Consider the following 12,778-nt stretch of genomic DNA (forward strand, 5'->3'; position numbering starts at 1 on the left):
GTGTTTGCATCTTTCTCTTTTTCTTCTTTTACTATCATTTTAATGAGGTTTCAACAGAGAGAGCAAATAGAGTCTGGCATCATTCCTTGGAAGTACATGTTTTGTATTTAAATATTTTAAAATGAAGTCGGTCCTCTGCAGCGATTTTCCTAGCCTCCTCTGTTCCCTCTGCCTGCTCCTCCTTGCTCTGCATGGTCAGTCATTGTTGAGGTGGTTCCAATTTTCCCTGCAAGTGATTCCTCAATTTCTCCTGTTGCCCTTACCTTCTCCCTGATCCTCAGACCTGCACCTAAATTTCTTTCCAGTTTATCTATGGGTGCACTTGCAGCTCATTAATTCATCCCCAGGAAAATATGAAAAAATAAATTGGAAGACTTATCCCAAGCCCAAACCCAACTTGGGTACCAAGTGGTAGAGAGGTTACTTCTGAAGAGCTCAAGAATATCTCAACAGAATTTTTTTTTCCCTTTGTATGTGCTATGTAACAAAACCTCAGCCACCCCTACAACAATAATAATAGCTAATGTGTCTTTTTGTCATACGTACTTACAGAGGTACTCTACATACATTAACTTATTTACTACCTACCATAACTCTATGAAATAAGTACTATTATTATCCTTATTTAATAGGTGGAAAGCCAAGACACAGGAAAGTTAAATTACTTGCCCAACAACTCACAGCAGGGAAGCAACAAAGCCAAATTTCCACTATGCTTCTATTATTCTGTATCACACACTGGCGGAGGCATCAGCAAAGCCTCCATTTTTCACAGTGCTTTTTCTGAAAGTTGTCTCTGTATAGAGAATGCAAAGACATGCTGTGTTCTGTATTCAGAGAGCAAGGGGCCAAGGCAGATAAATTTTAGGGGTGTGGGAACAAGAAGATGAAGTTGTCAGCTAACTTTGGGATTAAGCTCTCTCCCACCCCTTACGAGAGCTGGGGCCATGTCCTCTCATTCAGGCAGATCCCCACAACATTTAGTTCAGTGTTTTGCACTGAATAGGGGGTCAATAAAAAATTATCAAATTGAGCCTGACCAGGCAGTGACACAGTGGATAAAGCATTGGCCTTGGATGCAGAGGACCCAGGTTCAAAACCCTGAGGTTGCTGGCTTGAGCGCAGGGTCGCTGGCTTGAAGCCCAAGGTCACTGTCTTGAGCCCAAAGTTGATGGCTTGAGCCAGAGGGTCTCTGGTTCGGCTGTAGCCCCTCAGTCAAGGCACATATGAGAAAGCAATCAATGAACAATCAAGAGGCTGGAACAAAAAATTGACGCTTCTCATCTCTCTCCCTTCTTGTCTGTCTGTCCCTCTGTTTTTTTCTCATTAAAAAGAAAATAATTGTCAAATTGAGTAATCATACAGTAAAGCTATAGCATCATAATTTATGTGTCAATCTAAAAATTGTATCCCAATATTTAAAGGAAAGTCGTTGAGAAATGCCATGTGGTGAGCAACAGCAATAAATAATTTGCCTTTTCCTGCCTAAGAAATCCTCATTTGCAAATGATTTTATTCAAAATAAGACATGATATAGTGTCATGACATGTTCATCCATACTCAACAACTAACTCTTAAGTTGTGGGAATGCAAGTTAGACCTGCTGAGTAGAACCCTTAAGCCTCAACCTTTCAACACAAATCATGTCATTTCTATGGTCAGAAAAGGTGAATAATTCACCTATAATAACTTGGCTATAAAAATTAGTCAACATTATATTACCTACTCTTCTAATTATCTATTCTTTTAGGACTGCCAGTAATTTTGATTTACTGACAGAGAGCATATGTTGTGCTTTGGTGACATTTAGCAAGATTCTGCTATTAATCAGCCTTTTGTTTTTCCTAAATCTAAAAATTCATTCCAAAAGTTTCCTTACTGAACATTGTGGTTCTGCTAGTACCTAATGTTCTGAATAATAAATATGATACTTATGGGTATTAATTATTAAAGCCAGCTAGGAATCATAACCTTCTTATGGAAAATAATAAAAATAATTGCACATAATCATGTTTAATATCTACAGTGGGTACCAAGCATAAGAATGCATGAAAGCATATAAAAATAGTCAATAACAGAGGTTTTGTATCGTGGTAAATAATCCTGAGAATCTCTCTAATAGGAGGAGTTCTGATAGGTCAATCTGATGAGTATGAAGTATCTCCTACCAGGAACTCAATGTCGTGACTGATCTATCTCTTAGGATCCTGCATGGAAAACCTCTTCCAACCCTAAAATTTTATATTTCTATCTGGGATGAGTTGGTTAAGACCAATGCGGAACAAGGTAATATGATAAGATTGGCTTTGGGGTCAGATGATGTTTTGCTTGGATTCTGGTCCTGGTTTCAACAACCTACGTGCTATGTGGTCTAAAGATTAATCCTTATATTTTTAGAGTTCCCACTATTAGTGGTTTGTAGTTTTTATTTTAAAAAGATAATACTCTAATCTCATGATAAAAATAACTTTTTGGTTATAACACAAAAAATATTTATTAAAGACAGTGAAATGTGGCTAAAATCTTATAAATAGAGACATCAGTGTTAGGATTATTTATCAGAGACAACTAAACATTGAACAATAAAAATATTTGTGGAATAAAGTACGATAGCTACATGGGATGAAATATCTCATAACCATGAAAGCCTTGGTTCTTTTCTTCTCCAGAACGTTCCAGAGAGTTCCCACCCTGTCCACTTCTTGAGAAGTGCTTATGATGCAAGATTACATAAAAAAGATGTAATTAATGGGAAATTAGAAAATATCTGATAAAAAAAAAGTCTATCTGCATGTGCACAGATTAAAGTCACTGAAAATTCCAGTGAGAAAATTTAGTGTTCGTTAAACGTCCGCCCTCTCAGACGGCTGTTGTGGGGGAAACACAGGTTCCTTTTGTTGGCCCCCTCTGACGTCTCGCCTCTCAAGATGTCCCCAGGCTCCCCTACTCCGCACTGCCAGAATCTCAGTCAAACCATCTGTCTATCACCTTGGCTGCCTCAACATCTGTGTCCCCTAAGGTTTATTCTGCACCTTGATGCTAAGTCAAAGGCCACTGAAAAGGGCACAACAACAACAAAACCTGTTCCAATCCTCCTGTGAGGACTGTCAAGTTTTTCCACTGGCTCTTCCTCCATCATCACCAATCTCCTGAGAACATCAAGTAAAGAATCAACTGCTTTCTGGAAGCTGGGGCAAGTTGCAAAACCTGGCTAGGTCTCCCCCTAGTGACAAAGTCGATGCATTTCTTCTGAGAGAAACATGACATTCTTGTGTGTTCGTAGTTGATGACTGTATGAAACACAAGGTGTAAATAATTGCCACAACAGGAAACTTAGACCTAAGTCTCTTTTTTTAAAGGCTATGAAACACATAGGGACAAATCTTCATGAGAATCCTGATTCCATGGCCAATCAATATCACCAATCACCATTTCAGCAGGAGGGCAGAAGTCCCAGTAACCTTAAAAACTATAACCCAACAGAGATCTGAACTATTGATTGCTAATTATGTGGATGGAGTCCTAAATCCCATAATAACAAAATTTTAAACTTAGTTCTCCCAACGCCATTGCTGGGAAGGTATTATTATCCACCATTTATTTTATGATGTGTTATTCACTTACGACAGTTAAGGAAACCGAGGCTCTAAGAAGTTGACAGGATCACGATACCGTCGTGAGTCAATGGCGAGCCTGGGGTTTCAACTCAGTCTGTCTGAATTTCCCGTCTTGAAGTTCTGCTCTGCACCGTATGTATATTCCCGTCTGCCCACCCTCTGCCCCCCGCCCCCGGTGTACCTATACTGACTGCAGCTTGGAAGTGTCATCCGGACCTCAGGCTTTTGTGCATTTTTTTTTCTGTTCTAATCGTTCCTGTTCATCCTAGAAGCTTCTTTCCGCCTCTGCCTCTTCCAGGCAGTCTTCCCAGTGTACGTGGCATCAAGGACTGCACTCAGGTCACAATTCTAATGAAATAAAATGGTGTGGGGTTGAATGTGGTCTGCCTGTACCTCCACCTCCTCCATCCCTCAGCTTATGCCCCATAAAGGGATACACCTTGCACAGAGTAGGTGATCCACAGGTGTTTGCTGAATGAATGAATGATCTAACTTCACTCAGTTGACTCTAACATCAATTTTTCCGTCACCTCTGCCTCACCTAAAATCCAGCCTCCCAAGTTTCTGACACTGATGTGATTACTCCTCCTGTCCTGACTTCTGGATGCCTCCTTCCTCATTGCTGGTGTTTTTGAACCTGGGTTGTACCCTGTGTAGCATACCTGTAACTCTTCCATCTACACTGGAAGAAAATAAACCCTTTCTCATGTTACAGTCAGTGCCATTAAACCGATAGGGATGAAAAATAAAGGTTAGAGGGGGCCCCCTCTCTGAGGTTGAGTCCTAGATACAACTCTCCTCAAATAAAGTGTAAGGAAATGTATTTATGTTATAACACACTACCTTTTGAGAAATCGATCTCAAAAGAGAAATGTAGGTGGAGGAAGATACCTCACTTAAAATCTTTTTTAAGTGGGCTCTCCCATTGGGCTAATGTCTGGTGTGTTATGGACCTCACTGAGAGACACCAGGTCAGATGACGATTTCTATTTAGTGGTAAGATACTACCATCTTTGTTATGAGGAGAAAAGGGGCCCAAGGTGAATCTCTTTTTTTTTCTCTATTTTTTCCCTCCAATTTTATTTTAAAAGTCTCTTATAAATATGTAAAAATTATTTAAAAAAACAATACTCTGTATTAAACATAACACAGAAGGGGTTACTTTGGATTCAATTAGCACGCGCATTAATTAACAACAAAGGCTCTCCTAACATTTGTACCCAACTGAAAATATCTTGCAGTCCTGGGCTTATACCACATGCATTTTGCTGACTACCTTGTAACCACAGGGCTGTGATTTTGCAACAATGCTCAGAGTACGCTGTTTTATTAGTTCAGTGACCCAGGAAAAATAGAGAAGTATGAAGCCCCATCCCTGGGACTCTTGGCGATGGTGATTAATTACAGAGCATGGCATCTGAGGAGCATGCCAAAGAATAACCGAATAACATATTCCATGATTAACATTCCTTGGTGAAGTGCGGGGTTCGGAGAGCAGGGAAGTGGGGTCAGACGAGTGATACATCAGCGGCGGGGAGGCAGGGGGGAATTACCATAAGCCTTAAGCTCTCCCCATCTAACACGATGAACGAAGAATAATAATGCCGTATTTGTAATTATAATGATGCTCCTTATAAATTATAGATCAATTCAGAAAAATAGCCCTTTTATATTTTTAAGTAAATGGAGACAGTCTATCCACAACAATAATGGGAAGGCTACACAGGCTGCCCTGAGGAAATCTGGAATCCTGAAACACTGCTCTTCTTGTGTGCATTCATTCAAGGTGGGAGTTGCTATTCCTACCTTCTTCCTTCCAACAGAGAAGCACTGGAGCCAATTTCCTTAAGCTGCTTGTGATAATGCATTTGCTCTGTTACCTCTGAGTGGCAGCCAGGAAAGCCTGACAATGACACACTGTCCACCCAGGAAAACAACTGAGGTCTGGAAAAGGACCTCGGATCTCTCACGAATGAACAGGTAGCATGATGACCTCGCCTGGGTCCTTACCGATTTCAGGTTCTGTCTTACTTCCCCCGTGAGGTTCTAACCACCTGAGACATTGGAGCTGTTGTGCTGGTGGTTCCTAGGATGCTGCAGCCAATGCTCTGTGCACCATGGGCTCATGGAAGTCTTTAAGGGTCTGCTTACAGAATAAAAGAGGGGTGGAAGTCTCCAACTGCGAATATAAAAGGAAGACCCAGTAGCCTGGGTAGATGCCAGGATCACCTCTGTCGCTTCGAAACACACAGATTCCTGGGTGGAACTCCAGGGCCACTAGGTGCACATGCCTGCACTGAGGGCTACAAACCCCTGACTTCAACATGAGTTCCAGGTGATGATTCACCTGCAGCCAAGGACAAGAGCCGCTGGTCTAGTACCTAATCCGCCTCATTTTGGCTCAGTGTGCTCTAAGTCACACCTACTTGTTTTATATTTCTCAGAGGGCACACATATTATTGATGTGTATTTTAACATATATATATATATATAAATTATATATATGTAAATTATATGTGTATTTTACCTATATATAATCTGATTTGAACAACATGTAGTCAACACATTTTATTCAACAAATTGTTACCTTGGTAGAAAACTGACCTGGGAAGCTCTCCTCGCAGTGAGTTCCTTTCCTCCTGAGTAGGACCCACCCCCAACACGGTCTGCCTCCCCACCATTCTGTCTGCTCACACCCTCAGCCTCAAAGGAGGGCAGGTGCAGAGCATGTGATTGTCACATGCATAAGGGCTGACGCTCCAGCCTCGGTCTCTGTGACTCACCCAAGGAAAGAGCAGACTTTCCTCTCCTTCCAACCAGCTGTGATTTGGTCACAAGTGGAAGGGAGAAAAGGAAAGAATGTCCCTCAAAACAGACAACAAACCCCCATCAAACTCTTTCAGGCTAACATGATTAAAGTAACACTTGCCAGGTTGGGGACTTTGTGTCCCCAAAGTAGTTTGACACAGACATAGCTTCTGGTGTAGAATCCTGGCAAGAACTGCATCATTTTCAGTCCTACACAATCACGTTGCAATGGAGAGAGCTCGACAAAGAGGTCATATTTGGCTCACCTGTCCTTGGAGAAGCCCAGGAACTGAATGGTGTTCTCTGTGGGGTTGAGACCAGGCCATCCTGTGGCTGCCTGAGTTCCACACTGCACAAAGGCATCACATACAAAGGGACATTACTTACATCGTAGATTCCTTTTCTTCTATGATTACAGTTATATTGACTTCAAAAGGCGAGCAATGTCTGTATTTATTATGACAACTTTGGGGGCAGTAAAGTGTCTTGTTCTAATGTGGTAAATGCATGTCATTCTACTTGACTTACAAAAAATGGCTTGACTTAAGAATCAAAACCCCTAGTAGAACTAACGACATCTCAGATAAGCTGTGCTTCTAAACAAAGTCTAGTTTTTCATTTCTTGCACTGATGCACTGGTTAGTAAACACCTCAATTTTTTTTTTTTAATTTCTTTTTGGGTGTGTGAGTATACTGGGTTAGTGGGTGTTTCAAATTTCAATTTATACAACCACTGTTTACTATGCTAGAACAGTATTTCTGAGTTCTCCATTTAAATAGACATTTAAATGAGCCATTATGCTTCAAATTTCTATGTAATAACCAATAGTCATATACCCATAATAATTCACAAAGTATTATTTGAACATAAATTGGACGTTATTATATAATAACCTAGTAAGTATAGCAGCTGTTATCTGTCATTATGGAAAATGTATCCAGACAAAATTTAACTACTAAATTTTAATAGCTTATCACACATAATTATTTCAGAATATTACAAATTTTTAAGCAAAAATACTCATCACTACATTATTTTTCTTCAGATATTAGAGAAACAATATAATCTTTCAAGTTCTCAAGATCAGAAAACGGGATACAGAAAGCCATTACAAAAGTACATTTAGGTCCTTGCCGGTAGGCTCAGTGGTAGAGCGTTGGCTTGGCATGAGGAAGTCCCAGCTTCAATTCCCAGCCAGGGCACACAGGAGAAGTGCCCATCTGCTTCTCCATCTTTCCCCCTTTCCTTTCTCTCTGTCTCTCTCTTCCCCTCTTGCAACCAAGGCTCCATTGGAGCAAAGTTGGCCTGGGCACTGAGGATGGCTCCATGGCCTCTGCTTCAGGTGCTAGAATGACTCTGGTTGCAGCGGAGCAACGCCCCAGATGGGCAGAGCATCACCCCCGAAGGGCATGCTAGGTGGATCCCAGTTGGGCGCATGTGGTAGTCTGTCTGTCTGCTGCCCCCCACATCTCACTTTGGAAAAATACAAAAAAGAAAAAAAAAAGAAATAAAAGTACATTTATACAAAAGCACCACAGGATGAGAGGAAGCCCACAGCCCACGTTCACACTTTCTTGTTTCATGGCTCCAAAAGCAAGCAGGAGAGTTGTCCCCTGCGTTGTCATAAAAAGTCCCAATAGCAGTTCCAACCTGACTCACATGCTCATCTCTGAACCACTGATCAGTAGGGTGAGAGATTTGCTTGCCCAGGTCCAACCTCCATGTATAGGGTCAAGGCACCATCATTGACAGCCCAGGACAAGCTACGTAGAAGGGTATTATTACAACTTTGAGCAAATCACATTTCTTCTTTGGGTCTCAGTGGAGTCATAAATCTGGATTTTAGGTAGAAAATCTCTAGGACTCTCTAATCATACCACAGCATGTTCTTGGAAGGGTCCAAAGATACAGATGAGAGATGTAAAAATTATTCAAAAAGCATGATCTTCTTTGGCTTCAGGTTCAATGATGAAACCAGAGGATGGGTAAGAACTCAGAAGTCATCATTTTTGATTGTCAGTTCCTTGGAAAAGCATATCTCAAAAGCCCACAGACATCTAGACATGATAGGGACTGTCCAACAGCAACTGGGGCAAAGGAATAGTTATATGTATTGGTCACGCTAAAGTTGGACATTGTAGATAATCAGCATTAACTCAGGGACTGTAACTCTCCAACCCTCACCCTTCACACTATCTTGTTACCACAGTTAGAATTTGTTTGCCTTAAACTGTGGGTTTTCCACAAGTCTTCTTTCTTTCTTGTCCATAGACCAGTGTGAATGAGTTCAAATCAGTCGTTTATATTGAGGCCAATCTTTTCCTTTTCAACTTTAGAGGTTGTTCTGAAAACACTTTGGGAGAAAGAGAGTGACTGGCATTGACTATAAGATAACCTAAAAATCCATTTCCACACTTGTCTGCCTCCACAGAGCTAGGAAGGGACATTATCATTCATTCGAGGTGTCTTCTTCCTGGCAGGTAATGATGATGGCTAATGAGACTGACATTTACACTGTTCGACAAAAAAAAAACGTATTTTTCTAAACACGATGTGTAATTAACAAAACTTGCACACAAAAAGTGTCAAATCACCACGGCTGATGGGTGAATAATGTCCCCGGCTTCCATGCAAAATTTATTTCCTTCTCTTTGCTCCTCTGCATGACACTAACTTCCCAAAGTGAGCAAGTCCTACTTTTACAATGAGAGAACGGCGATTACTGAAATTCATTTTCTTATTTACATACAGTTGGTATATGATCTTTTTTTTTTTTCCTGTATTTTTCTGAAGCCGGAAACAGGGAGAGACAGACAGACTCCCGCATGCGCCGGACCGGGATCCACCCGGCATGCCACCAGGGGGCGACGCTCTGCCCCTCTGGGGCGTCGCTCTGTTGCGACCAGAGCCACCCCAGCGCCTGGGGCAGAGGCCAAGGAGCCATCCCCAGCGCCCGGGCCATCCTTGCTCCAATGGAGCCTCGGCTGCGGGAAGGGAAGAGAGAGACAGAGAGGAAGGAGAGGGGGAGGGGTGGAGAAGCAGATGGGCACTTCTCCTGTGTGCCCTGGCTGGGAATTGAACCCGGGACTTCTGCACACCAGGCTGATGCTCTACCACTGAGCCAACCAGCCAGGGCCGGTATATGATCTTATATCAGTTATATTAGTTTCAGGTGATTGAACATTTTATACCTAGAAGGTGACCATCCCATTGAACCTAGTAATCCTCTGTCACTGAGTAACCTTACCACAGTATTATTGACCATATTCCCCTTTGAAGGGGCTATTTTTAAGACATTTTAAACTACATTTTATCATCTCTCAGCTACCTTGATATTTATTACTTATATTGTATTTTACTCATTTACATAGCTCTGCAAATACTGGTAAAGGAGGATGACATGCTGTCAGAGTACCTAACGATCAGACAACAGCTGCTCCATGGAGAAAACGCATCTCTGAAGAATGATACCACTAAACAATGCAAAAGGAAGTGACAATTCGGGGGTAGCCCAACCAATCACAGCTCTCTGGAGAGGGTTCTTCTAATTCCCAGCCAGGCTCACTGCAAACAGTGAGGCTGAAGAAATTTAAGGGGAAAAAAAACAAACCCCAATATGATGGAATTTAAAAATGGCTTTACCAATAAAAATGGGGTTCAGGTGAACTCTAAGGTCTTTGTCTGATCTAATATTCTGATTTTATGAATTCATACTCCCATTTTTTGCAGGTTGAAAATCCTCACTAGGATGCAAGTTCTGAACACATGTAATCGATCGAATGAGTGGCATTGTTTTATTTTTGCTCCTGATACTTTAACTTGTGAAGTAACTGTAATTAGTTGTTGTTGTTGTTTTAATATTTAAGAAACAATCTTTCAGGAAAAGATGTTTTCAGAATGCATTGAAAAGGAAAATTAAGGTATTGCATTCTGTCACTTTGTTATTTTAAATCAAATTGAAAATAGTTTATAAAAGGAATTCAAGTGGCCTAAGGCAATGGTCCCCAACCCCTGGGCCGCAGACCAGTACCAGTCCATGGGCCATTTGGTACTGGTCCACAGAGAAAGAATAAATAACTTACATTATTTCTGTTTTATTTATATTTAAGTCTGAATGATGTTTTGTTTTATTTTTTTTTTTTGTATTTTTTTTTTTTTTTTGTATTTTTCTGAAGCTGGAAACCGGGATAGACAGTCAGACAGACTCCCGCATGCGCCCAACCGGGATCCACCCGGCACGCCCACCAGGGGGCGACGCTCTGCCCACCAGGGGGCGATGCTCTGCCCCTCCAGGGTGTCGCTCTGTTGCGACCAGAGCCACTCTAGCGCCTGGGGCAGAGGCCAAGGAGCCATCCCCAGCGCCCGGGCCATCTTTGCTCCAATGGAGCCTCGCTGCGGGAAGGGAAGAGAGAGACAGAGAGGAAGGAGAGGGGGAGGGGTGGAGAAGCAGATGGGCACTTCTCCTGTGTGCCCTGGCCGGGAATCAAACTCGGGACTTCTGCACGCCAGGCCGACGCTCTACCACTGAGCCAACCGGCCAGGGCGATGTTTTATTTTTTAAAAATGACCAGATTCCCTCTGTTACATCCATCTAAGACTCACTCCTGACACCTGTCTCGGTCACGTGATATGTCGCTGCTAAAATTAAACCCAAAAACTAGCAAAATGAGTGAAAAACAAAATTCCATCAAAAGTTTTTTTGCGAAGTGGAAAAGGGCCAGTGAGGAGACAAAAGAAGAACCTATGACCTCGAAGAAAAAGAAGGCTTCATTTAACAGACAATACCAGGAGTCCTACTTGAAGTATGGATTTATCGCAACTGGTGATTCTCGCGCACCAAGGCTGCTCTGCATAATATGTGGTGACTGGCTAAGTAATGAGGCAATGAAGCCTTCAAAACTGCTTCGCCACTTGGAGATCAAGCCCTCTACTTTAAAAGACAAGCCTTCTGCCCTGGCCGGTTGGCTCAGCGGTAGAGCGTCGGCCTAGCGTGTGGAGGACCCGGGTTCGATTCCCGGCCAGGGCACACAGGAGAAGCGCCCATTTGCTTCTCCACCCCTCCGCCGCGCTTTCCTCTCTGTCTCTCTCTTCCCCTCCTGCAGCCAAGGCTCCATTGGAGCAAAGATGGCCCGGGCGCTGGGGATGGCTCTGTGGCCTCTGCCTCAGGCGCTAGAGTGGCTCTGGTCGCAACATGGCGACGCCCAGGATGGGCAGAGCATCGCCCCCTGGTGGGCAGAGCGTCGCCCCTGGTGGGCGTGCCGGGTGGATCCCGGTCGGGCGCATGCGGGAGTCTGTCTGACTGTCTCTCCCTGTTTCCAGCTTCAGAAAAATGAAAAAAAAAAAAAAAAAAAAGACAAGCCTTCTGAGTATTTCAAAAGAAAAAAGCATAAACAAGAAGGACAGAAACAATTACTGGTGGCCACTACATCAATAAATGCGAGTGCACTGAGAGCATCATACTTGGTGGCTAATTGTATTGCTAAGGCTAAGAAGCCATTCACCATTGGTGAAGAATTGATCCTTCCAGCCATTAAAGACATTTGTTGTGACCTTCTAGGAGAGGCTGTGGTTAAAAAGATAGCACAGATGCCTCTTTCAGCTACCACCGTCACACGGCGCATTGAGGAAATAGCAGAGGACATTGAATCATAATTGTTGGAAAGGATTAATAAATCATCGTGGTATGCTCTCCAGGTTGACGAATCTACAGATATTGACAACAAGGCAATGCTACTTGTTTATGTGCGTTATCTTTATCAAGAGGATGTGCATGAGGATATACTATGTGCACTATCGTTGCCAACCAAAACCGTAGCCGCAAAACTATTTAAATCGCTGGATGACTATATATCAGGAAAACTGAAATGGTCTTTTTGTGTCAGCATATGCACAGATGGAGCTGCTGCCATGACCAGAAGGATGTCTGGTTTAACTACTCGGATTAAGGAGGTTGCACCTGAATGCGAGTCTATACATTGTGTCATTCACAGGGAAATGCTGGCTAGCCAAAATATACCACTGGAACTTATCAGCATATCGAATGATGTCGTTAAAGTTATTAAGCACATCAAAGCACACGCTCTTCACTCGCGTCTGTTCGAGCAGCTTTGTGAGGAAATGAACGAGGAGCACAGATACCTTCTCTTATACACAGAAATAAGATGGTTATCCTGAAGGAGGTCCCTGGCCAGAGTATTTGAATTACGAGAGCTGCTGCAGAGATTTCTCTCAGAAAAAAGTCACCGCTAGCAGCACATTTCAGGGACGAGGAATGGGTCGCAAAACTCACTTACTTGTGTGATATATTTAACCTCCTCAATGAACTCAATCGGTCACTTCAGGGGAAAATGAC

Source organism: Saccopteryx leptura, chromosome 1, assembly GCF_036850995.1.
Source record: "Saccopteryx leptura isolate mSacLep1 chromosome 1, mSacLep1_pri_phased_curated, whole genome shotgun sequence".
NCBI lineage: Eukaryota > Metazoa > Chordata > Mammalia > Chiroptera > Emballonuridae > Saccopteryx > Saccopteryx leptura.